Raw genomic sequence first — 25767 nt, forward strand, 5'->3', positions numbered from 1 at the left:
TAACGTGAGGTATGCAAAAGCAGAGGCCAGTTGGGCATGACTCCGGAGGAGTTATGCTAAGAGGCTATTAGTCTCTGCACTTCCTTGACCCCAGGGGCCCTTCTACAGCTCCGCCAAAGAGAAAAAGAAGGGAGGACTGGCGGGGTGAGGAGAGGGGAGTGGGAGGCTGAGACCACAGGAGGCTGTGGAAGAGGATGTGAAAAGAGAGGTGCCCCAGAAAGTTGTGGAATCATGAACATGGGAGACAAAGCTCGGCCACCCTGCAGGCTGAGTAGAGTAGAAGAGGCACTGCCGGTTCCCCAGCCAGTGTGGCATCTGGTGGATTCCTTGGAAGAGAAGGGAAAAAACCCTGCGCTTTTCATCCTCTGGCTTCCACTCCCTATGGGATGCACGGACAGGAAGCGGGGATGCTGCCGGGCACAATCCCTCCTCAGGGGTCAAGGAGAGAGAAGGGGCTTGTCGATGTGGTTGAAAGAGAGAGGGGATGACAGTCGTCCCCATAAGGAGGCTGACTGACGCCAGGGGGAAAAGTGAGCACCCACCCGTACCAGCTCATTAGTATCCTGGCCCCAGACTCTGCCAAGACTGCTTCTCCATCCCCACTGACTCCAGGGCAGCCAAGGGAGCGCGCTTGAGCGCCCTCTGGCTACAGGTCTTTGCATGCCATGCTGTAGGTTCTTTGTAGCCACTACATTGGTACTCTCTGGGTCCAGGCAGCTCTGAGAGCCCTGGATGCAGCTTGCACAGAGGGAAGCAAAACGCTTTGGAGTCAGGACACCTGAACTGGAATCTTGTTCTGTCACTTTACTGTATGACTTTGCACAAATTTATTTAATTGCTCTGAAATTCAGCTGGACTGTAAAACAGATATAATGTCAGCCACGGCAAATGAGTATTGTGAGGAGAAAAGTAGATGAACAAATGTATCAGAACATTGACAGAACTCTGCCTGGAATGTTGGAGGCATTCAGTAAATATCAGGTATTACCGTGAAGAGGATGCAGGCGCCGTGATGGGACCAGAGATTCCTGCTGCATCAGAGAGCAGCAGCTGTAGTACATGGAGTCCAGCAAAGCCCTTCCCTGCTCCACAGCTCATCTATATACTCAATCCTTCATCAGACATTAACTGAGCACCTACTAAATGCAACACCGCATTAGGAGCAGGGGAGACCCCTGTGAATAAGATTGACATAGCCCAGCCTTCACGCTGCTGAGAGCCCAGGGAAAGAGGCAGACAACCACTGAAACCCACCAGAGTGAGTGCCAGATGAAGGAGTCGGCTTGCCCACAAAGGCACCACAAGACAGGGCTTGACTATTCGGGGAAGTGGGAGGAGGAAAGAGGCTCAGAGAAGCTCAGTGACTCGTCCAAGATCACACAGCTGGGCTAATTTCTGCAGCCCCTCTGAGTGGAGGACTGCCTCACCCCGGCCACACCCTCAGGGCTCACCACCCACCGGGAACTGAAGTCATCTCAAGGACTGGGGCCCAGGAGCCTCCCAGAGGTTTGCTTGGCCCCTCCCTGACTGACCACGTGAAACCAGCCCTGTTTCCTCCTGCGGACGAAGGGCCATGTGCAGACAAGAGCCATATCCCTTGTATGTTTCTACTCCCCCAGAGCCTAACTCAGAGTTTGGAGCAGAGTTCGTCTTCAGTAGATACTGAATGCTGAATTAGGGAGGGAACAGTGCTCACAGAGGTCAACTGACTTGTTTAAGGTCAACAGTGCTCACAGAGGTCAACTGACTTGTTTAAGGTCAACTGACTTCTGTCTCTGTCCTAGACGGCAGCAGGACAGAGACAGAATCCAAGTCCTCTGATTCTGGCCCTGGACCTTCCCCTCCAACACTGAGTGAAGGAAAAAAAAATCAGTGACCAAAAGATAAATGACCCTGCCTAGGCCCAGAGTCCTTCTTTTCCATCCACTAGACCTTGTCAAAGGAGAGAAGCAAATACCCAGTCTCTGTAAAACCAACTCCTTTGCCTTCTCTTTAATTCTCTCCCTCCTACTCTCTTTTTCCTCCTGTATCTCACCCTCCCTCAGCTCTCTGCCTCCCCTCATTGTTTCCTTCCATCTCCGTTTCCTTTCTCCATTTCCTCCTCTCTCCCATCTCTCCCTGCCTCTCTCTTTTTTCCTTCCCTCTCCCCTTTCTTTCTCTCTCTCTACACACACACACACACACACACACACACACACAACTATATATGTGATGGGGCCCTAGGAAAGACTTAAGAGCCCCACGGGAGGACTATCAAGGGATTAAAAAATATAATAAGGTCAAGATTCAAATGGATTAAAAAATCTGATAAGGTCAAGACTCAAAAGATTGCCTGCTCCCTACCCCAGCTGTTTCCACCGAGCATGCTATGGCTCCATTCTACCAGCAGAGGGCGGGCTCGGATGGACCGAGCATCCCAGCGCTGTTGACAAACTTTTGTTGGTGCCTCAGTTCTGCAGAGAGAACAGATTTTTCACAAAGCGGCAAAAACCCGCCGGAGCTAAAAAGTCTTTCCCAAATCATCCCACCTGTGTCAGCATCACCTGTCCTGTTTCTTAGAGAGTTATCAATAACGAAGTTGCTCTTCAACAGGGTAATAATGGAAGGAGGTATTTGCAGGAGTCAAGTTCCTTTTTCTGTGTGCAAATTACAAAGCCTGAAGCCTAAGCAGTGGCATGGCTAACTAGCTTGTCCCAAGGCAAGAAAGCTGTGATCCTATCTTTGACTTTAGAAACTGGAACAAGAAGGACCTTAAAAATCATCATTAAGGACGAGAAAAGTTTGGCTGACGTTACACAGGGAATACAGGGAACATCCAGCTAGCTGCTAAAGGGTCAACAGTCTAGATCACATTATTTTACTTTAAACAGTGCAGCGTCTTGTGTCAGTGGTTAAGTTACTAGCAGATGTCTCGATCCTGTTGAGACTTGGTTTTACATTGTGTTAGAATCCGTCTACGGTTGCCCTAACTCCTGGATGGAATCCTTATTCCTAAAACAAGGCCTTTTGATGTCTCAACTAAATTCCCCAGGTTTTCATGAAATCACTTCTTTCGAGGTGGTTGAAAGTCAACACATGCAAGCCCAGTGTGATCTCTGGCATCTCTGTTCAGCCCTCAGCCCCTCGGGTATTTCTCTCTCCAGGCTTTCTGGAGTCTCATCCTGCACATGAGCAAACTGGCATAAGCAAAGACCAAGAGATCCTCTATACGTATTTCCAAAGCTCCTTTTCGGCAGTGTCCTCCGCTCCCGGACACTGCCCCACAAATTCCAGCCACCTCAGAAGCCCAAACACTAATATCTGTTTCCTCTGCTCAGCGAGACTTCTGTTTCCTGTTTGGGCTTCCTCTACCCAGCCCAACCTTTGTGGGGATTAAATGTGATAATGTGATAATTATGTAAAGCCTCGAACGAAGTAATACAGTAAATCCTATATGGTGTGTTATTATTATTCATTCTTTTGTAAATGTTTAAATACTGTTCGGAGAATGAAATATAATGTATGATATTCTGGGCCATGTGTAAAAAACCAAAAATATTTTCCAAATCTAAAAATCCTTTTTCTGAGTTGTTTAAAGTTCTGGGAAATCAAGTTGCTGAACAGGAACAATGGAGAGATTGATGTCCATCCTATACTTAGCATGCTCTCGACTCTAACATTGTCTTATTTCTTTTATTTATCAATATACCCTCATCTTAGACTAAGCTCTTTCGAGTGCAGGGACCAGTTTTATTCATATTTGTCTTGCTTACAGACAGTGGTATAGCACAGAGTAGGTTCATTCGAATATTTAAAAATTTTTTGCAGTGGGAGTTCCCAGCGTGGCGCAGTGGAAACGAATCCAACCAGGAACCATGAAGTTACGGGTTCGATCCCTGGCCTCTCCCAACGGGTTAAGGATCTGGCGTTGCCGTGAGCTGTGGTGTAGGCTGGCAGCTATAACTCCAATTAGACCCCTAGCCTGGGAACCTCCATATGCAGTGGGTGTGGCCCTGAAAAGACAAAAAAAAATTTTTTTTTCAATGGAGTAGAAGGCATTTTTTTCACACAAGAAAATAAAAATGGAAGTTATGCACATAACACACCAAGGCAATCTTTTGTAAAAGTGAAAATAAAATTACCCCTTTGACTGGCTCCACTTAATACTGAACAACCAGCTAAGAGTAGTGGAAAGACCTAGGGAAGTCGAGATCTGGTTTTGCCTTGGTTTTTAAAAAATTTTGTTTTGTTTTGGTCTTGCCCACAGCATGCAAAAGTTCTTGGGCCAAGGATTGAACCTGTACCACAGCAGCAACCCATGCCTCTGCCTTGACAACACCTGATCCTTAACCCTCTGTGCCACAAGGGAACTCTGAGATCTGGTTTTAAATCCTAACTCCCACCTGTTTACTAAGTGAATGGCCTTGAGTCAGTTACTTAATATTCTGAGCTTCAGTTTCCTGTAAAAAAGGAATAGTGACTACTACCTCCTGGGGTCTGCTGTGAAGATTATAAAGAAATTATACATCTGAAGGCTCTACCATAGAGTCTCCACGGTATATGGTAGAAATCCAGTTCCCACCATTCCATGGATTCAATCAACCAACTGTTAACTCTGATTTTTGTGCCCCAGTAAGTTTGGCTGACATCCACAGCAGATCAAGGCCTATAAGGGACACTCACCTATGCTCTTCTCAATCTAACCCTCTCTGTTCTTCTGGGAAGAGTTCTTTCTGCAGTTGCAGCCATGCGATTTGCACACGAAAGGCTATGTTCTTACAGACCCGACCCCTGGCCACAGTGGGTGGCTCCAGAGGTGGGCACCTAACCTGAGCAGGGCCCATCAGAGCCTTTCCCTCCATTTTGCAAACTCAAAGCAAGGAAGAGAGAAAACATCTCTCTGATGGTGCAAGTTGCAAGTTGTGGAACTTGGCAGTTTCCGTGAAGGAAGCCAGTGTGTGGAGAGAAGGCGTGAATGGCTGGGCAGAGAGCAGCAGCAAAGAGCACAAGAAAGGAGACGGGGAGCCATTCGAGCTCCCTGCACCCAGCTGCATTGCATCTTTTCCTAGGATTTGGTTCCTCAAAGCTTCTTTCACTCCTATGAGTTTCCTCTGTGATTCCAGGTCCCACGAGAAGTACATTCTGGCATTCCCGTCATGGCACAGCAGAAATGAATCTGACTGGGATCCATGAGGATGCGAGTTCGACACCTGGCCTGCAGGTGGGTTGGGAAACCAGCTCAGTGGGTTGGGGATCCAGCATCGCCAGGATCTGGCATTGCTGTGGCTGTGGTCTAGGCCAGCGGCTACAGCTCCAATTCGACCCCCAGCCTGGGAACCTCCATCTGCCACAGGTGCAGCCCTAAAAAGACAAAAGACAAAAAGACCAAAAAAAAAAAAAAAAAAAAAAAAAAAAGGGGGAAAGAGAGAGAGAGAGAAGTGAGTTCTGAGATGAGATTAGACATGTGGGTCATTGATTAGGGAAGGTGCCTGTGCAGGAGAGTGAGTGGGAAGGGAGGCAGAGGAGGCTGAAGAACCGTCAGATCAAGATGCAGGTCTAACCTCGGAGAAGAGATGAGAGCGGGGGAGGTCGGGTGGGGCCACCTTGGATGGCAGCACAGGTCTGAGGAAGTTCAGCAAGTCCGATGGAGAATCCTCCAGCCAAGGCTGCCCATCAGTGGGGCCCCAGGTCTCCCAGGAAGAGATACCACAGAACCCTGCTGCTCCCCTGCTGCTCCATTCCTTTAGGACATGCAATTAAATTTGAATTTCAGATAAACAAGTGTATAAATATGTCACCAATATTGCACGGGCACCCCATATATTTACCCACTAAATCTGGTACCCCTAAGCTTGTGAGGGGTCAGTCAGAGGGACCACGGGTCAGTCTCACTCCCCTGACCTGTGAGGCTTGTGTTCGTGGCTGCCGCAATACTCCAGGACCTTCCAGCAAATTCTCTTTTTCCTAAGGTAGTTTGAGGTGTGCTTTTATCACTCACAACCCAAAGAGCTCTGACTAATTGCTGCAGTAATCTATGGACGTATAACGAACCACCCCCAACCCTGTGGTATAAAATAAAAACCAATTTATTATGCTTGTGGATTCCATGAGTCATGGACAGACTTTTAGGAGGAATAGCTCATCTCTGCTCCATAACATCTGAGGCCTCATTCAGGATGCAAAGAGCAAAGGATGGAGTTCCCATTGAGGTTCAGTGAGTTAAGAACCCAACTAGGGAGTTCCCGTCATGGCGCAGTGGTTAACGAATCCGACTAGGAACCATGAGGTTGCGGGTTTGGTCCCTGCCCTTGCTCAGTGGGTTAACGATCCGGCGTTTCTGTGAGCTGTGGTGTAGGTGGCAGACGCGGCTCGGATCCCACGTTGCTGTGGCTCTGGCGTAGGCCGGTGGCTACAGCTCCGATTTGACCCCTAGCCTGGGAACCTCCATATGCTGCGGGAGCAGCCCAAGAAATAGCTAAAAAGACCAAAAAAAAAAAAAAAAAAAAGAACCCAACTAGTATCTATGAAGATGCAGGTGTGATCTCTTGCTCAGTGGGTTAAATATCCAGTGTTGCCACAAGCTGTGGCGTAGGATGCAGACACGGCTTGGATCCCACATTGCTGTGACTGTGGTGTAGGCCGGCAGCTGCAGCTCCAATTCAACCCCCAGCCTGGGAACTTCCGTATGCAGCAGGTACAGCCCTAAAAACAAAACAAAACAAATGAAAAAATACAAAGAGCAAAGGATGATAGCCGGATGGACTGAGTCATTGGAGGCTTCTTCACTCATGTGCTTGATACCCAGGCTGGACTGACTTGAAAGCTGGACTCAGCTGGACTGTCAACCATCATGCCTCCACATGGCTTGAAACTCTTCACCACATGGCTGTTCAGAGTAGCTGGACTTTTTACTTAGTGGTTTAGGGCTCCAGGCATGATTGTTCCAGTAAGAAGGAAGAAACTGTATGGCCTTTATGACTTAGCCTCCGAAGTCACACAGCCTCACTTGTATTCTGCTGGTCAAAGCAGAAACAAGCCACCCAGATTCAAGGATAGGGGACTTAGACCTCACCTTTTAATATGAAAAAATTTATAGTCATGTTTTTAGTGGGCCACACTAATGACCTGACCAAGCTGAGAATGTCCTTTTTAAAAACACATCTTGCCTCTTAAATGTCTGTCAAAGACCTTCCTCTTTAATGAACCACGGCTCTTTGGCAAAGTAAGAATTCAAATGCTTACTGAGTCAGTGGTATAAAATTCTTTGCCAAATATCTACTCAGACCTTCCTCGGGAGCCATAACAAGACCACCAACTTTTTTTGCACTACTTCTTGACTAAATCTTTGATTAAAAATGGAAGAAACTGTATAACATAGCAGAAACATCAGAACAAGCGTTTGTTTTTTATGGTCAGAGACCCCCCCCCTCCCCGCTCCATCAATTACTCTCTGTCATTTGGTGTAAAGCTGTGGTTACAGGTTGCAACAGCTGTGAGGATGTGCAGCAGGAAAATGAGAACAGCTCTTCTTATCTTCAAAGATCTTGGGCAGATTGACTCATTCTCATGATCAAATTTCTAAAGATTTTTTTTTGAAAACCTGGATATCAGTAATAAAGAAACAGTTGATGGAGAAGAATTTCTTCACTGTATGATGTGTGCACGTCTTCATAACTAAACATAAAATATGATACTATGGGCTCCTTTGGAAGACAGACATGGATTTAAATTTCTTGTTTTTTTCACTTCTCTCTTGGGTAGGTAGGTCATGCTGGAGCCTCAGTTTCCCCACTATGCCATGCAGATAATAACTATCTAAGAGAGCTAGTATGAGGATTATGATAATACATATGAAATAAAGCAGCCGGAATATTGCATAGTGGCTACTGGGATATTAAAAGAAATTGTGGGAGTTCCCGTTGTGGTGCAGAGGAAACAAATCCAACTAGGACCCATGAAGTTTCGGGTTCGATCCCTGGCCTTGCTCAGTGAGTTAAGGATCTGGCGTTGCCATGAGCTGTGGTGTAGGTCGCAGACGTGGCTTGGATCCCACGTTGCTGTGGCTGTGGTGTAGGCCGGAGGCTGCAGCTCTAATTGGACCCCTAGCCTGGGAACCTCCATATGCCATGTGTGCGGCCCTAAAAAGACAAAAGACAAAAAAAAAAAAAAAATTGTGGAAAACACCACCATCAAATGCTTGCCACATGCCAAATGCTACATTAAAAATTTCAGGGGACACAGTGACGGTCAAGGCTCAGTTCTTGTCACCGATTAAGGAGGTACTATACCTGCTATGAAGGAATCAGACAAGAGGTTGAGCTCCAGATAGGTGGCTTTCAACCTCAGTTTCCTCATCTGTTACAATGGGAATAATAATAACCACCCCCTTCCTACCTCATGGGGTTACTTTGAATATTGCCTAAGACAATTAGTATTAAAGTGCTTTGTAAGTGTTAAAACATTAAAGCTGTGTTCTTGCCTGGCTGGCCAAAGTGTGACCCACACATCATGAGAAGTGGCAGTATCTAAGAACTTGTTAGAAATGCAGACTCTCAGGCCTCATCGCAGACCCATTTAATTAGAATTTAATAAGTAATTTTACTTAATTAGAATTTACAATTTAACAAGCCCTCCAGGTGACTCCTATGCAAGTTAATACTTTAAAAGCAGCAGTCTGTAAAAGTATTACATTCTGATGAAGTAAAAGTAAGGCAGCTTGAGATCCATTGCAAAGCAACCTATGAGTAACATGTAAAAAGAACTAATAAGCCAGGGTTTTAATGCCTAATTTCTAAGGCTATCAATTTAAAGAAGGAAACAGACAGGACTCCTTATGGAAGGATTCCTGGGGGTGTGGGATTTTGAACACATGCTTTAGTCTTATCTATCACCCAAAGTACACCCAGTACAGAGACTCCATCATAAGAAGTTGTGCAACCTCTATTCCCTGCCTACATAGCTAAGCCGTGGCCAATCATTTCACCACCTCAGTCATCAGGGCACCTCCTAGTACCCTGGGCTCACTGTGCCAACTGCAGTCGACCAATTGCAATCAAACCAAGATGGCTGCCCTCGGGTTCATTCAGGACGGCGTGCAGGTAAGGAAGCCCAGCTCTCCCGGGGCCTCATTCACTTCCCTATCATGACCTTACCACTTTACTCTGTTATCTGTGTTCGTCTGTCTCCTCCACAGCACTGTGAGCTCCTTGAAGTCAAGGACAATGTCTCTGTCTCTGTAACCCCCCATCTCTTAGCACAGTGCGGGAAAAACAGATGGGAAGCCTTCAGGGGAGGCTAAAGGACAGGAAAGGTCCCCCCGTGTGTCTACCCTCCTCTTCTCCTTACACAGTTCCAGTTCTTCTGATCCCCTTCTGTGTGCTCATCTCAAAAAGTTTGAATTCCCTACCTGTGCAGAGGTTCTGGATTCATTTTCTTTTCTTTTTTCTTTTTCTTTTCTTTTTAGGGCCACACTACAGCATATGGAAATTCACAGGCTAGGGGTTGAATCAGAGCTGCAGCCGCCAGCCTACGCCACAGCCACAGCCACAGCAACAGCAGATGTGAGTCGTGCCTGTGACCTACGCCGCAGCATGCAGCAATGCTGGATCCTTAACCCACTGAGTGAGGCCAGGGATCCAACCTGAATCCTCATGATACTAGTCAGATTCTTAACCCACTGAGCCACAATGGGAACTCCCTGGGTTCATTTTATTTTATTTTTTTTTAATTTTATTTGTTTTTTGTCTTTTTAGAGCCACACCCATGGCATATGGAAGTTCTCATGCTAGGGCTTGAATTGGAGCCGTAGCCACCAGTCTATACCACAGCCACAGCAACACCAGATCCAAGCCATGTCTGCAACCTACAATGCAGCTCACAGCAAAGCCGGATCCTTAACCCCCTGAGTGAGGCCAAGAATCCATCCCGCATCCTCTTAACCTGCTGAGCCACAATGGGCACTCCCTCCCGCATTCATTTTAAACACAGGTATTTTATGAACACATTTCTATTGAGGCTTCTCTATCCTGAAGTAACTCTGAAAAATTCTGGCTTCGTACGTTTTTTCGATGTTCAGCTAAGAAAAAATTAAGTCACTCTGTATATTTCAACTAAATATATAGTTTTAGATTATGAAATTGCTGGAAAATTGGAGGAGTGTGAAGAGAGTGTGTAAAGAGAGTGACGTTACTTGGACGAGGAACTGCAAAAAGAACCTGCTAACACCCAGAATGACTAATGATGCTGAGCATTGCCTGTGCTTGTCATTTGTCAATCTTTGGAGAAATGTCTACTCATTTAAAAATAAGCTGTTTGCCAAGAGGGAGGGAGAGGGAGTAGGAGGGACTGGGAATTTGGGGTTAATAGATGCACACTATCGTCTTTGGAATGGATAAGCATTGGAATCCTGCTGTATAGCACTGGGAACTATGTCTAGTCACTTGTAATGGAGCATGATAATGTGAGAAAAAAGAATGTATACATGTATGTGTGATTGGGTCACCTTGCTGTGCAGCAGGAAATTGACAGAACACTGTAAATTAGTTATAATGGAAAAATAAAAATCACTATTTTAAAAAATTAGTTATTTGCCTTCATATTGTCAAGTTCTTCATATATTCTAGGCTTGGAGTATGGATTTCTATCTCACATACAATTTATGAATTTTTTTCTTCCATTCTTTTGGTTGTCTTTTCACCTTACTGATACTGTCCTTTGAAGCACAAAAATTTTTAATATAGATGAAGTCCATTTTATCTGTTTGTTTTGGTGTCATATCTGAAAAGCCATTGTCCAATCCAAGAGCGTAAAGTTTAAGCCTCTGCTTTCCTCTGAGGCTTTTATAGTATATAACTCTTACATTTAGACCTTTGATCCATTTTGAATTGATTTTTTTATATGACGTGAGGTAGGAGAAGTGTTCAACTTCCTTATTTTCATGTAGATATCTAGTTGTCCCAGCACCTTTTGTTGAAAAGACAATTTTTTTCCCGTTGAATTATCTTGACATCATTGTCAAAAATCTATTTATCATAAAGGTAACAGTTCATCTCTGGACTCTCAATTCTATTGCATTGATCTATATGTCTATCCTTGTGCCCATCCAAACTACTCGAGCAGTGTAGCCTTGTTGCTAATTCGAAATTGGGAAGTATGCCTTCTCCAATTTTTTTTTTTTGTCTTTTTTTGTCTTTTGAGGGCCACACCCACAGCATATAGAGGTTCCCAGGCTAGGGGTCCAATTGGAGCTGTAGCCACCGGCCTACCCCAGAGCCACAGCAACGCGCCAGATCTGAGCCGTGTCTGTGATGTACACCACAGCTCACGGCAACATCAGATCCTTAACCCACTGAGTGAGGCCAGGGATTGAACCTGCAACCTCATGGTTCCTAGTCGGATTCGTTTCTGCTGCGCCACGATGGGAACTCCTTTTTGTTGTTGTTGTTCTCCAATTATTTTTTTCAAGAAAAGTAAAAAAAAATTTTGACTAGATGGGATCCCTCGCAATTCCATATGAATTTTTGGATCAGCTTGCCATTTCTATATATACACACACTCACAGAGACAGTGGGATTTCGTTGGCTATTGCACTGAATCTGTAGGTCAGCTTTGGAGTATTGTCAATATGAACAATATTAAAATTTCCCAAGTATGAACACAAAATGTCTTTCCACTTGTTTAGGCCTTTTCAAATTTCTTTCAACAATAATTTGTAACTTTGTGCAAATTTGCACCTTTTGCTAAACTTTTTTTTTTTTTGCTTTTTATGGCCGCATGTACGGCATATGGAAGTTCCCAGGCTAGAGGTCGAATCAGAGCTGCAGCTGCCAGCCTATGCCACGGCCATAGCAACACAGCATCTGAGACGCATCCTAGACCTATACCACAGTTCACCACTCACCCGATCCTTAATCCACTGAGTGAGGCCAGGGATCAAACCCACATCCTCATGGATATTAGTCGGGTTCATAACCTGCTGAGCCACAATGGGAACTCCATTGTTAAACTTATTCTTAAAGTGTAAATTTACATAATTGATTTGAGATTTTCCCTTTTTTAAAAAAAAATAGGTATTTATAGCTATAAATTTCCCTCTAAGTATTGCTTTAGCGTGTCCCATAAGATTTAGTATGCTGCATTCATTTTCATTTATCACAGAGTCTTCTCTGAGATAATTTTTTTCTTCAATCTATTGGTTAGGAGTGTGTTGTTTCCTTTCCACATCTCTCCATATTTATGAATTTTAATCATCTGGATCCTCCCTGAGCACCTCCCCTTGCTTCTCATCCTACATTCCTTAATTTTCCTGATGTAGACAAGACAAATCCCGGAGTCATTTTCTTCCCTCTTATGACTACGGCCAACAGATAAATCATCTGGTCTTCGTGCTCCTCAATCTCCCCACACATTTTCGGTTTATATCATGTTCTCTGTTTCCATCTACACCATTGTTATTCTAGACTAGCTTCTTTCATCATCTTTCTCCCTGACTACTACAACTATCATTTTTTAGCCTCAGTTTTCAACACTTTGCATTCACTCTCCATATCGCCAGAAAAATATTCTTATATTCCAATTTGACCATATACATCTCCCTGCTCAAAACCTCATAACCAGTATCTCCACATTCCTTTGCAAGACATACAGGCTTCAAGATACACACACACACATATATACACACACATATATAAATATATGTGTGTTTATATATATCTACTCTCTTCCAATGTGGAAAAGAGTATGGATTTTCCTTAAAAAGTAAAAATAGAGCTACCATATAGTCCAGCAATCCCACTCCTGGGCATACATCCAGAAAAGATGAAAACTCTAATGCAAAAAGATACATGCCCTCTAATGTTCATAGCAGCGCTATTTACAATAGCTAAGACAAGGAAGCAATTTAAGGGTCCAGCAACAGAGGAATGGATAAATTATCATACTAATGAAAAAAGTCAGACAAAGTTACCTTTTTTATATGTTCTATGATATCACTTATATGTGGAATCTAAAAAATAATACAAATGAACTTATTTACAAAACAAAAAGACTCACAGACATAGAAAACAAACTTACGATTACCAAAGAGGAAAGGGAGAGGGGGAGAGAAATAAATTAGGGGTATGGGATTAATATATACACACTGCTATATATAAAATAGATAAGCAACAAGGATTTACTGTATAGCACAGGAAACTATATTCAATATCTTATAGTAATCTATAATGAAAAATATTCTGAAAAAATACACATCTGAATTGCTTTGCTGTACACCTGAAACTAACTCAACATTGTAAATCAACTATACTTCAATTTTTTAAAAAAAGAATCTTTTGCACCAGCTCTATCATGCTCTTAAGAGGTCATGGATTATTTTAAGGGGAGAAATTAGAAAATGGGCTCATTTGCTCCTCCATGAGCGGAGACTTTATTACATTCTTCCTGGCAAGACGGTGGGTGTGGGGTAACTGGTGGTGAATAATGGTGATGATAATGAGCGTAGCTAATATTTGAGTGCTTCTTCTTTGACAGGCATTGTGCCAAGTGTTTAAGGTTTTCCCTATGTTTAAGTGTGTTTAATCTGTGTAATAGATGTTTTCGAGAGTGTCACCTGAGTGACAACCTCTCAGCTGGATAAAAAATGCTCTCAGTTGGAAAGAACTGTCTCATCCAAGGTCACATCCCCTTTGGAGAGGGGCTAAATGCTTTCCAATAATGGGTCAATGTGGGAGGCCACCGCTCCCTCCCTACATTTCAAGACAATTCTCAAGGGCCGTCCCAGGTTCAAACTGTCCTGTAAGATGGGCTGAAGCCTGTACAACTGAATGGCAGCCCGGTTTCCTCTCTGCCCAATCCTGCTTGCTTCCGTCCTCTGCCCAGGTGTTAAATCCCCAAAGCATCTTCCTGCATACTAATCTCATCTCAGAATCTCCTTCTCAAAGAACCTAACCTGCAACAATCCCACTGTGAGGATTAAATCAGAGTCCACATAACATGTCTTGCCCGAGGCCTGACAGAGAGCAAGTATTCAAACAATGAGATTGTAATTATTAACCACCAAACAAACAGGTACCTTTGCTCCCCCCCATTTTACAGATGAAGACATTGAACTTCAGAGAGGTGGCATAACTCACCTAAGATCACTCCGTGGTAAAATTCAAGATGGATTTCAAAATCTAGGTATGACTGACTCCAGAACCGTGCCCTTTCTGATGAGGCTCTCCTGTCTTTTTGAAGTAATCATTCTAGAGACTACATCCAAATGCACTATCTGGAGGAAGGTACGTGGTGGCTGGAGAGACGGGTTGTTCAAGCAGAGCATGAGACCAGCCTGGGTTGGTAGTGAAATACAAGTAATTGCCAGTCATGGCCTGGGTGTGAAACAGCTAATGGGAAACAACCAGAAGGGACCAAAAATAGTCAGGGAAAAAAACCAGAAACATGGAGATCCTGCAGGAAAACTTGGGGCTATTCCGAGGAAAACTTCATAGCCCCAGAGGCAAATGTGAGGGAGCAGATAGAAAGATCATGAAAAATTCCTTGCAAAGGACTTGGAACACAACTTTATGGAAGAGCTTGAAAAAAGCCAAATATCCCTACACCCACTACAAAAACAAGGCAAGCAAACGATAACAACAAATTCCTGAACCATGAATCAAATTTAATTCCCCACATAATCTTTACGAGGCACCTTGCTACACGATCCCTATCTTTGAGGAGCTCCCGGTTCAGAGTATTGGGGGTAGAGGTGGGGGTGGAAAGGACACAGGCACACATACTACACAGCTCACTCTTACACAATGCAGCTGAGGGTCCGGTCAGTAGAAAGTCAGAGCTGCCACAGAAGGTGCGGTTACTTCTGCCTGGGAAAAACCCTGGAGGGCTTCACGGAGGAGGTGACCCATGAACAGGGCCTTGAAGGGGGTAACAGGGCTCTCTGCAGTCAAGGAGAATTTTGAAAGACTAGACTATTTTCTAAAGGGAGAAGACGTGTGCTATTACTTGCTTTTCTACAGGGCGCGGAGAGCCCTTCACAAGGAATTGTCACGGTGTTGTCTGGTAATCCATCACGGGCACTGGGTTGTTTTCCATATTTCAACAACTGGGGGAGTCACTGTAAATCCAAGTACCTCACCCTTTGAAAAGCTTGTCGTGCAGCAAAAAGAAATTGAATTCACATGTCATAAAACCCCACAGAAGCAACATGTGAAGGGGAAGGCAGCCTAGATTCAGTGGAGCTACGGGGAGGAAACAGATGTTCTGCTGCATTTGGAGAGATGGGTGGCTGTTTCTGAGAGACTGCTCCATCACTTGAGCCGTGTGCCCCCTAAGACGTAAAGGAGAGCCCCACCTGTAAGCCCTGGTAGCGGCGTTTGTGTCTAGACCATAGGAATTCTATCCTCAGTCTCTGACACCAGGTCATTTGAAACCAAATCCAGAAGGTAACTTCATGCTGACAGCTCAGTTACCATCCAGATGCTTTGAAGCCAGAGGATCCAACTGTACTGCTTCAGAAGGAAGAGTTTTCTAGTTCCCGTACCGCCTAACAGATGGCAGGTGTGCACTTGCGGAACATGTGCCGCCAGAATGAGGTAATGTCTTTTAGCAATGATGGTCTCATTATTTGTAATGAATATTGATGTGATGCACTGTTGTACCTTAGAAAGACCTGCTAACTCATTAGGACTGGGCTTATGCCTGGTCCTAACCCTTGGGAAGGAAATTTTAAGGGATGAAAAGGAAGTGGAAATTATACTTTCAGCCCATGTCTATTGATAACTAGCTGTGGTTAAGTGGCCTTTGAGAAGTCCTTCAGTTACTCAAACAAACTTGGCGTGGAGAGTGGGCACCACCGGCCCCTCAGGCTTTGGTGCAGAAGTGGTGGATGTTGGCACACAGGCACAGCCAGCTCCTCCCTTGCTGCTGACACCAGAACCCTGTCCTGGACAAACAGGATCAGGGCAGTTTGAGCCCTTTCCACCTGCGGCTCTGGGGAATAGGCTGAACAGCCTGTCACTCTGAGGTTTATCCGTGAGACACATTAGAATTAGACCCTGCAAATGACCCTCCAGTGACAGAAATCTCCCTCCCCTCTTTGAGTCACCCTCTGACATGCAATGGTTCTACTTCTAGAATCATCTAGAGAGGTTTTAAAAAATATTAATGATGGAGTTCCCATCGTGGCTCAGCAGAAACGAATCTGACTAGCATCCATGAGGATGCAGGTTTGATTCCTGGCCTTGCTCAGACAGTTAAGGATCCGGCATTGCCATGAGCTGTGGTGTAGTTTGCAGATGCGGCTCGGATCTGACACTGCTGTGGCGTATAGGCCGGCAGCTATAGCTCCGATTCAGCCCCTAGCCTGGGAACCTCCATGTGCTGTGGGTGCTGCCCTAAAAAAAAAAAATTAACGTCAAGGGCCCCACCCCAGGAGTTCCCTGGTGGCTCAGCAGTTTAAAGATTTGGTGTTGTCACTGCTGTGGCATGGGTTCCATCCCCAGCCTGGGAACCTCTGCATGCTGCTGGCACGGTAAAAAAAAAAAAAAAAAAAAAGGGGTGGGGTGGGGGGAGATTCAGATTAATTGGTCTGGGGTGGGGCCTGGAAATCTTTTTTTTTTTAATTTTATTTTTATCAGTTTTTATTTTATCAATTTTATTTTTATTTTTAAATATTTTATATTTATTTATTTTGATTTATAACATGGTACCAATTTCTTCTGTACAGCAGAGTGACCCAGACTTATTTATATACACATTCTTTTTCTCATATTATCTTCCATCCTGGTCTAACCCAAGAGCTGTGCTGTATAGTAAGACCTCATTGCTTATCTATTCTGAATGTGAAATCTTTTTTAAAAGCTCGCCCAGATGAATCCCACGGGCAGTTTATGTTGAAAAGCATTGCCCTGGCATCTGACTTTTGCATCAAGCAAAAAAAAATTTTTTATCCAGTTTTATGCCAGAACAAAAGGGTGGGGTTGTTGAAAACACCACCAGCAAAAAATGTTATTAATAATAATTACTTAACGTGTACCGGCTAGCAATTTATAGTTTACCATCCTCAAAATGGCCTTGGGCTCGGTAAGGTAAAGTGGCCAACCAGGAATAAGCAGGTCGCTACCGCACGGCGGGGTCTAACCCCAGGTTTTCTAATTATTTGAGCTCAACCCCTTTCACTGCTCTGCCCTAGGCTCCTAAATTACCAGGACTGTTTTCAGTTACCAGTCTATTCCAGGCCCTTATAGCTGGCCCTCCACCGCCACAATGAATTGGAATATTGAGGTAATTATCTGAGTAATTCAGGCAATGCAGTTTATTTTCCCTGAATTACCTGGATAATTACCTCAAGCCTAATAAGATGGAAAAAAGCCAGAGCCACATTCTGATGGTTTTATTGCCCCCTCAACAATGCATTCTTATTGAAAAGGTCCCAATTTGAGGAAACAGGCTGTGGAAGCTGGAGTCTTCCCCACGGGCCACAGGGCAGCCCGTTAATCATCTGGGGAAGACAGCGATTTCCTCGATTTGCTCGGGCTCCTGAGGCTGGGGACCGCACCTCCAGGCGAAAGAGTACACCCGTCCTGGACTCCTGACCTGTCCTCTAGGTCTCCTGGAGTCCTCACCTCGGCTCATGAGGTGACAGAGAGGAAGGCTTCTGGGTGTGCGGTGTTTCTGCATTTGCTTCTTGTGCTTTCCCACATTTCTTTCTTAAATGACTTCACCCAACATCCTGCACTACGTTTTCCCGGGGTGGGGAGCTGCGCTTGCCCTGATCTGTAAGATGGGGCACCTCATCCAAGTGGCAGGTCCTTGCCTTTCACCACCAGGCTCATGGCCAGAAACTGGAGAACTTATTCCAGCTAAAGGGACAGGAGCCCCTGCTTCTGCTTCCGTCACATCCTACCCTGTTAAAATGACCAAATGGGGAGTTCCCGTCATGGCTCAGTGGTTAACGAATCTGACTAGAAACCATGAGGTGGCGGGTTCGATCCCTGCCCTTGCTCAGTGGGTTCAGGATCCGGTGTTGCCGTGAGCTATGGTGTAGGTCACAGACTTGGCTCAGATCCCACATTGCTGTGGCTGTGGTGTAGGCCGGTGGCTACAGCTCTGATTGGACCCCTAGCCTGGGAACCTCCATATGCCGCGGGAGCGGCCCTAGAAAAAGGTAGAAAGACAAAAAAAGAAAAAAAAGATGACCAAATGTCTCAGAGGAAGACATCTCCTAGAATTCCTTCTCCTGGCATTTGGTCATCTTTCTGGAGTCACTTTTCACCAATCATTCCCTCTCTTTCATCTCTCTTCAAGCTTTGCTCCCTCCTGGCTTCTTCCATTCTGCCTGTGGATAACATTAAGCCTTCTCTATCCCTGTACATAGAAAGCCAGGAAGCCAGTGAGATTGGGTGGGAGAAGGCCATAGCCAGAAATTGATGGAGCAACAATATTAGGAGATGGGAAAAGAAAATAGAAGCCAGAAAATGGAGCCAAATCGATACACTGAGATCAACCCAATAAAATGGAAGCCAAGGGAGATGTGAGTTTGGAAAAGAACAGGTTCAGAGGTGAATCCTGACTCCTTCACTTTCTGGCTGCATAATTTTAAAAACAGTGATGTTATTAAAACCCACCTCCTGAGGTGTTATGAGATTGAAATGATTTATCGCATGTAAAATTACCTAGAGAGGCGTTCTCTTAGGGCACAGGGGGTTAAAGATCTGGCATGGTCACTGCAGTGGCTTGAGCCACTACTTTGGTGAGGGTTTGATCCCTGGCCTGGGAACTTTCGCATGCTGTGGGCACAGCTATAAAATAAATAAATAAAATTACCTAGAAAAATTTTATGCTAATTATTTATATTATTGTTGAACATGGGAAGGGCTGGCCAACAATGTTAAATGCTTCTCTGGAATCAGAGTGGAAGAGGTAGTGGGGGTGTTCTAGTTCTGTCCTTTAAACTTTTTAAACTCCTTCCAGTGAAAAGAAAAGCATTTTATAAAGTGATTGAGAATATTTGCTCATATATATATATATATAGTTGAATAGTGTCCTATGTTTATTTGGATATAGGGTCTCTGCAGATGTAATTTAGGTAAGGATCAAGACAAGATCATACTGGGTGATGGTTGAGCCCTAAATCCAGCAATATGTCCTTACAAAAGATAGAAAAGGAAACACAGAAGAGACGATGTGAAGATGGAAGCAGAGATTGAAGTTATGCTACTACAAGCTAAAGACTGTCAGGAGCCTCCAGAAGCTGGAAGAATCTGGGAAGGATTCTCCCTTAGAACTTTCTGAGAGAGTGTGGCTCTAACACTTTGGCTTCAGACTTCTAGCCTCCAGAACTGTGAGAGAATAAATTTCTGTTGTGTTAAGCTACCTCATTTGTGGGAATTTGATACAGCAGAAGGAAAATCATACATGAACTTTTTTTTTCTCTTTAGAGCTGCACCGCGGCGTATGGAATTTCCCAGGCTAGGGGTTGATTCAGAGCTGAAGCAGCTGGCCTATGTCACAGCCACAGCAATGTGGGATCCAAGATGCGTCTTTGACCTACACCACAGCTCATGGCAACGCCAGATCCTTAATCCACTCAGTGAGGCCAGGGATCGAACCCGCATCCTCATGGATACTAGTCGCGTTTGTAGCCCTCTGAGCCGCAACAGGAACTCCCCATACATGTACGTCTATGTATCTGAATCCAAAACTTTGCAAAATATCCATACCATGTGTGATACATTTTGATATTTTCTGTTGATGCTGATTGATCAACAGAAAATTTGATTCCATGACCCCCTGATGGGTTGTTATCCACAGCTGGAAAAAAACACTGTTCTACTTTCTCTTATTGAAGATGAATGCTGAATGAGAAAAGATATTTGATTTAGTGATTAAGAGTCAATACTGGGGAGTTCCTGCTGTGGTGGATGAGGATCAGTGGAAGAGCTGGGACACAGGTTCAATCCCTGGCCTGGCATAGTGGGTTCAGGATTCGGTGTTGCCGCAACTGCCACTTAGGTCGCCAGAGCATCTGGGATCTTATCCCTGGCTTGGAACCCCGTATGCCCTCGGGGCAGCCAAAAAAAAAAGAGAGAGAGAGAGAGAGAGAGAGTCAATACTGGATCTTCATTAAATAAACACAAACGAAAAGAGGAAAAAAGATCGATGCTGACTTGCAAGAAAATAAAGTAGGATGGTAGCAGGTATCAGCTGGGATAGAGATTTTGATCATTATAACAAAGAACCCGTTGACCAAACAAAATAGTTTATCCCTCTTGTTAAAGAATAACTTTTTTAAATAAAAGGTAATATTTCAACCTCCACACATGTATAAAATGAATACACATCGAAGATTTTAGCTCATTAACTAACAAAAGAACCAGAAAGGCGTTACTAACAGTTCAACAGAGAATTCAAAGCATCATGAGGAATGCAGGAACGAATTTACAAACAGATGTAAAACTGGCCTTTTCCAGGGGGCAGGAGTGGGAGGGGGGAGACAAGAAGGAGCGGAACCCATTGTACCTCCACTGCACAGAATTTGCTGAAAAGAAATACTCATTTGCATGGCTGTCAGTTATGTCCAACTTACAAAGTTGTAAAACAGTTAAAAGACAATGAATGGTCATGATAACCTGGCTGTGAAAGTGCCTCAGGTCACCCATGAATCTTTTTATTTCTCAAAATCTTTTACAATTTTCCTAATACCCTCTTATATAACAATGTGAGAGTAAGTATTCTAGAACTACTGTTGCAGCTTCCAGTGCCAGGGAACCAGCTTCTTCTAATTGAAATCAATTCCTATTCCTCCTCCATCCCTGGGGTGACACTTTCATCTGCACAGACTAAGATGGCTTGCAGAGGCCACAACCACACTCCCATCAACAGCAAGTGGGGAATGAGGAAAATTATACCCCTTCCCTTTAAGGGTATAACCTAGAAATTGCACATGTCACTTCCAATCATATTCTATTGGCCAGATCTTAGTCATATGCCCATCCCTTGCTGCAAGGGAGGCTGGTCAATGCAGGTTTTATTCTGTGCGGCCAAATGCCTCACTAAGAATTGAGGGCTCCTTTCCTAAAGAGCACCGATAAAAGCAGTTACTTGAGGACAAGTAGTAGTCTTTTTTTTTTTTTCCCCCGCTTTTTTGGGCCACACCTAAAAAGTATGGCAGTGTGCTATATGGAGGCATATGGAGAGTCCCAGGCTAGGGGTTGAATTGGAGCTACAGCCACAGCCACAACAACTCGGAATCTGAGCCTCATCTATGACATACACCACAGCTGACAGCAATGCTGGATCCTTAGTCCACTGAGCGAGGCCAAGGAATGAACCTGCATCCTCATGGGTCCTAGTCATCCTTCATTATCCACTGAACCACGATGGGAACTCCACAAGTAGTAGTTTTAACAAAAGACCTAAGCCAAGATCTTGGGTTGAAGGACTAGTAGTTATGTAAAGAAAACAGACTGTATGAGTTACTCGTTTCAGAAGTCTGGCAACAAAAGGAAGGGAAAGTCAGGCTGAAGGAATAGCTAACCTTTACTAATCTTCTTGAACTTGAAAGCTCATAGTACGAATGCCATCCATGTAGCCTTTCCTAATCACCAGGGTTAAAAATCTCATTTTCCCCTCAATTCCCGTATCCCTTGATGTAAGCCTTTTTCCCTCATCCCCGACCATTTGTGCACATGTTTCATCTCTCCTGTAGCCTCTAAGTACCTCATTTATCTTCCTAAGCCTCACAGCTTCTAGTACACTGGCTCACCCAAAGCTGACATCTCTCTCACTTATCACCTTCCTCCTTATTGGTCTCTCTTTAGTATGAAACAAAAGAAAGAGTCTAATATTTCCCTTCTCCTTTCAACAGCACAGAGAGTCAAAAGGGCTCTTTGAACAGTACTCTTTCCATTTTGCACTCAGGAGAAATACAGACAATGACTGGCCCCAGACCTCAGCGAGGGGAGCGCCAGTTACTCAGGAGTGACACGTTGCTAATATGCAGAAGGAATGAGTGATATTTCTTGCTTATCATGATGCATGTTTCTGTACGGTTATAATTTGTTGGGTAGTTATTAAGGCACTAGAATTGATATGTCCTTTTTCAATAAAGTGAGACTTTAGGAGTTCCAGCTGTGGCGAAATGGGATTGGTGGCATCTCTGCAGTGCTAGGGAACAGGTTCTATCCCTGCCCAGCACAGGGAGTTAAAGAATCTGGCATTGCCCCAACTGCGGTGGAAATCACAGCTGTGGCTCGAATCTGATCCCTGGCCTGGGAACTCCTCACACCGTGGGGTGGCCAAAAAAAGAAAAAAGAAAGTTTTTTTTTTAAAAAAAGTGAGACTTCAGATCCTGAGTTTGAAAATCATGACATCAGACTCCATTTTGATATATAGTAACACACAAGATTTGATTAAAGGGTTAAATGTCTGTTCTACCCAAGGACAGTCTAGTACATTGGAAAGTATTTTGAATACAACAGACAACGGTACAAATTCTGGTCCTGCCACTTGCTAGCATATATAACCTTGGGCAAGTCACTTATCTGGGCCTCAACTTTCTTTTCTACATCCATTAACTGGGGATAACAAATCCAGCTTGCGTGGTTATTGTGACAAACAAGATTATTGTATGACAGTATCTGTCATTACTTAGATGGCACTTATTAACACTAAACTGAGAGTATTTGGATTTTTGGCTGCATCACCTTTTTAAACTGTATTTATGGTATTATTACATAGACACAGGTACAGTTAGCAGAAGATAAGTCATATTTATGTCAATGATGGGCTATATGCAAAGATGCATTAGTAAGTGCCTCTGCTTAGTCCATCAACCATTTCAGGCAAATTATGGGTAAGTATCACAGTAATTTGTGTGACATAACTAACAATTTATCTTTCTGTGCAGTGGGTAAGGTGGGGCCGTGGTGATTGTTTTATGGTAATAGATCTGCAGCTTTTAAAATCTACCTTTGTTTCTTATTTACTTTGGATGAGTGCTCTTTTTAGACTCTCTAAAACTTCAAGTCTCAGAGACCCCAGGTAAACTACCAATTACATTTGTACAGAAAAATCTATCTTTTTTCCAAATATAGGGCAAATATTTCAGAATGGATATAAGTGATGGTATTTTAATAATTTTGTTGAGCCTTAAGTATAGTATCAAATACTGCTCATTCCCTCCAGTTGGGGGTAGAAGAATGGAGAAGGCAGAGTGAAATGACTTAGCCCTCCTAGTCTTTAATAAGGCATTGACCCTTGTCGAAGAAAACACACACACACACACACACACACACACACACAAGGACTCCCATTTACCTTATTTTCAAATTTAAAGTGTAGTATCCGGTCATTCATCTTTGTCACAATCCGCCAAACAGTTTTGCAAGAACATGTTTCATAAACAAGCTCTCCTTTCAGCATCAGCCAGGAAGGTTAAGGTTTAGATCCTGCGTGATAGAAACCCTTTTTGTAATTCTCCCCCAAACATCTGTTCAGTCGCTCATCAACATCTGTCACCCATTTCTAGGCTCAACCCAGACAAAGCTATGTTTTTCTAACACACTCCATTCTAAATTGTTACCAAGTGATTCCTACTCAGACTAATCTTACCCAGGGATTGAGAAGATGTCTTATTGGATCAAATTCGTCTTCTACTAATGCAGCGTCTGCCCTGCAGCCTTGGCAAAAACCCAAAGGCTCAGAGGAAGGAAACTTCCTTGTAACATGCTAACACTTTTCTGCCTTAAATTGTTATACTGAAAACTTTTAATTCTCTTCCACCCTTCAAGGTTAGCAAACATTATCCTCTACATCCTCTACATGTGTGTGTGTCTTTAACTTCAGCCCGCTATTTACCCTGTTCAAGCCCCTGTGGTGTTGCTTTGCAAACTAACTGAAATAAGGACGTATGAAATGTTTTCCAATACTTGACCCGGTTGTTTGCATGTAAAGGCAAGAAATGTGCACTCATTTGGAAAGATAGCACAGCCAAGAGACCCAAATGGAAATCTTGGAAATGTCACCTCTAAGGCAGGTGACCTTGGTCACTTTAGATAATAACCCTGGGCCTTCAACTAGTTAATGGGGAAAATAAGTACCTCACAGGACTATGTGAATTAAAAGGGCTTGGCACATGGAAGTTCCCGTTTGGGCTCAGCAGTAACAGGCCTGACTGGTATCCATGAGGATGAAGGTTCGATCCCTGGCCTCGCTCAGTGGGTTAAGGATCTGGCCTTGCCATGAGCTGGGGTCTAGTTCACAGACATGACTCGGATCTGGCGTGGCTGTGGCTGTGGCACAGGCTGGCAGCGATAGCTCCGATTCGACCCCTAGCCTAGGAACTTCCAGATGCAGCAAATTAGGCCCTAAAAAGAAAAAAAATAAAATAAAATAGGGCTTGGCACAGAGTAAACAACTCAGTCAATGATAATTCCTGCTATCATCATTGCCACCAGCATCGCCAGCAGCAGGGTCACTGCCGTTATCACGATCATCATCAAAGTGGAAAAAGACCAGAACGGATTTACCTTACTCTTTTGCTCTCAGCATGTCTCTTTCCTTCCTGTTCAACCAGACTTTATTGAGAGTCTCTTATGGGCTCAACGTGAATGAGATAAATTCCTTGTCCTCAAAGAGTTCTCGCCTTCGTAAAGGAGCCCAACCAACACTATTTTATATCAGACTGTGGTAAGGGCTATAAAATTATACCTAAAGCTCCCCACAGATTACCTGAAGATGTTTTAACACCGAATCTCTGTTTTTCTTATTCGAAGACCTTAATTGGGGCTCATTTTACACAGCAAGTTAGGAATTTAAACCCCAGGGCAGAACTTTCCTTTCAATGGGAACCTAATGGTTACAATTTAGGCCAATGTTTAGAATGTCAATAGTGCAAGGAGGAGGAGGAGAAGGGCTTTCACCTCTGTTTCCCTGGATGTTAAAAAAGACGATGATGAAGGCGGCCCCCACACTACACCAGGTGGAGCGGCGGAATGGTTCTTTTATTTTCTTCATGATGTATAATATAAAAAAGATTTGAGGAAGCCGCCCTGACTCATTAAGTCCAATTTGACATAAGGTACCAAATATTACTATCTATGTATATCTATACATCTATATGTAGACATATAGAGAGACAGAGAGAGATTTTATTGGTGCATAGCATCCCACAGGCTCCCCTTGCCATTGGACGTAGTCAGAAGGAAAGGGTCCCTTTGGAAATTCCATCCTGACCGTAGCTATGGGCCCCTTTGCCACATTATCTGGGGAAAGGGCAAGTGGAACTGCGCACCATCCAGATCTATAACCCTCTGCTGTCACCCCTCAGGGTCCCTGTCCCGGGGCCTAAGTCTCGTGTGGGAGATAAATGCGTCCCATTGAGGACCTGACATTTTGGGCTGAGCTCAGCAAAAGGAATCCGTGTTTCTCAGCAGAGGGAGCTGAGCCAGGCAGAGACTTTCCAAGCAGAGGGGACTGCTTGTGGGGAGGGCAAGGGGCTCCTTAGAGTAGGTCTGGGGTGGGGGTGGGAGGATGCAGAGCAGGTGGGAAGTGGGGTGACTGAGACAGAGGCAGCTGTCTCGGAAGAAATCACACATTGTGCGTTTACCAGGATGACTTCCTAGGAATGGGGAGATCCAGACCCATTCTAGCTAGAGACTCTTGAATGTGTTCACTGAGGCTCTCCTAGGCCACAAAAGGCCATGTGTCTTCTTGTAAGTTTCTCAGTGTAGAAATGGCTCCCCTGTGCTTTATCAGCCAATGTTATATTACAATCCTCCTTTAACAGATTGA

At 44.2% G+C, this 25767-nt stretch overlaps 1 protein-coding gene across 3 annotated transcripts in view; it reads right to left on the minus strand.

Moving 5' to 3' along the window:
• FZD4 (frizzled class receptor 4) overlaps window positions 1-25767 on the minus strand; it is a 92329-nt gene that overhangs the window by 19044 nt on the left and 47518 nt on the right. The window contains exon 4 of one of the 3 annotated variants that reach the window (XR_014814848.1): window positions 23293-23423. The exons of the other annotated variants lie outside the window; for them this stretch is intronic. The gene's annotated coding sequence lies outside the window, so the exon portion shown is untranslated. The remainder of the gene's footprint in view (window positions 1-23292; window positions 23424-25767) is intronic. 3 annotated transcript variants of the gene reach the window in all.

Source organism: Sus scrofa, chromosome 9 (genome assembly GCF_054392235.1).
Source record: "Sus scrofa isolate SSC_HxYL_T2T_F1_AM1 chromosome 9, Sscrofa_HxYL_maternal_Yorkshire_Landrace_v2.0, whole genome shotgun sequence".
Lineage (NCBI taxonomy): Eukaryota > Metazoa > Chordata > Mammalia > Artiodactyla > Suidae > Sus > Sus scrofa.